Source organism: Trematomus bernacchii, unplaced genomic scaffold (assembly GCF_902827165.1).
Source record: "Trematomus bernacchii unplaced genomic scaffold, fTreBer1.1, whole genome shotgun sequence".
In the NCBI taxonomy this organism is placed as follows: domain Eukaryota; kingdom Metazoa; phylum Chordata; class Actinopteri; order Perciformes; family Nototheniidae; genus Trematomus; species Trematomus bernacchii.
Window position 1 is genome coordinate 18,918,709 of NW_022987714.1, and position 1,845 is coordinate 18,920,553.

The following is a 1,845-nucleotide window of genomic DNA, read 5'->3' on the forward strand; positions in this document are numbered from 1 at the left end:
AAGTGTTCTATCAGGTAAAGCACTTTGGTACCCAGTTATTTATGGTATTGAGTTTGAATTTAGCCTTTGGAATGTAATTTCCAACAGTGCATTGTAAAGACTGAAAAAACAGGCTCAGGTTAAAGCTTGACATGTTTTGGTCTTTTACTTAAGAGGATGTTTGTCCTCCTGTGTTGTCTTATTTCCTTATCTTTCTTTCAGGTGTAACATCTACCAATGGTTGAACATGACATAGACCTCCTCCACCTCTTTGCTGTCCTACTCAACCCTTCTGATCAGAGCCTTTCCTAAATAGTGGTAAGTTGTTTTACAGTTCAGTGTGCATTAATTTAGCAACTTGCTTTACTGCTGTTGAATAAACCCTATATTGCTAGTGATTTTATTAAAACTATGATTTGCAATCTTTTTTATTCCAATTACAATAATCTTTTTGTTATAATTCTAAAACACATCTTAACATCCATCATGTACACTAGCTCTATTTGTTTTTGCCATTGTAATTCACCATAAGTAATTGTTGACTGTAACGTCTATGCCAACCGACTGTAATTTGCAATGTATTTTACCATACTTTAACGGTCAAGTTCTGGCAACCACAGCAGCCCAAATGTCAACGTAAATGTCAAGTTTTCTTTTTACAGTGTACTTATATCTGTACATTTCTTTTCAGTTTGCTTCAAGAAGTGGCTTCAACAGACAGAAATGCAGGCCAGATTGGGAAAGGCTGGACGCTACACAACGGGAAACATTATGGACATGAACAAGGAAAAACAAAAAACACTTTCTTTGTTGCCTTTTTCTTATCATACATAGTGTTACTGTTTTTGTTACCATTTAAATATTGAATTCTATTTATTACTTTTATTTTAAATCAAATGCACCTGTTTTAGATAATATATTTATTTTTATGTATAGGTTTATTTGCAGGTTGGTTGTTATTTGTTATTGTATTGTTACTGTGTATTTTATTATATTAACTAGCTATTTATTGCTATTTATTACATTAAAATACTGTTATGAACACTATACAATGTCTTTATTTTGGTAGATACCAGAATACATGACACAATGAATCTTTGTAATATATGTATGTTCTCTGGTTTAAATAATCATACCAGTATTTAAACAATGTATGCTGGTCACCTGGAATCCTGGCAAGCTTCCAGCATGGTATATTTAATACTATTATTAAACATAAACTGGTGATAGATGGATGCTGGTGACCAGCCCAGCATACCAGCATACTATGCTGGTATGCTGGTTTCTTTAGCTGGCCCGGATGGCTGGTTTAGCTGGTGCCCGGTTTAGCTGGTTTAGCTGGTGCACCAGCTAAACCAGCTAAACCGGGCACCAGCTAAACCAGCTAAACCGGGCACCAGCTAAACCAGCCATCCTGGCCAGCTAAAGTGTCCAAAACCCCTCTAAACCAGCCAACCATTCCAGCCTAATATCTACTGGCTGGTCAGGCTGGTTGGAAAACTATCATTTGTTATTTTGTGTCACAGCTGACATTGTTAAAGTCAGCATAAAAAACATTTCCCTCATTAAGCAGCACTAATTTGAGAACAGTCAGGAAGTAGCGTTACATCAGTCATACATTTAAAACAAATATTTAAAATGTGATTTTTTTGTGATTTAATTCAATGTTAGTTATGTTTGAAAAATGAGAGAAATTGGGTAAGATAAAAATCACAGACTCTCTTTTTATTGAAATATTAAAATATTTTTTGAAAATTATAAAAAATTTGAAAAACTAGGTGATTTTAGACCAATTAAGTCAAAAACAATAGTACAAACATGCAAGATTACAGCTGGCAATGCCACTATACAGTTATTCAGATATTA

General features: G+C 34.1%; 1 long non-coding RNA gene across 1 annotated transcript; it reads left to right on the plus strand.

The window, feature by feature from the left end:
* Window positions 1-262: 262 nt before the first annotated feature.
* Window positions 263-771, plus strand: LOC117491332. The gene is made up of 2 exons (XR_004556764.1): window positions 263-297; window positions 671-771. It is a non-coding gene; the product is annotated as an uncharacterized LOC117491332 (long non-coding RNA).
* The last annotated feature ends 1,074 nt before the right edge of the window (window positions 772-1,845 follow it).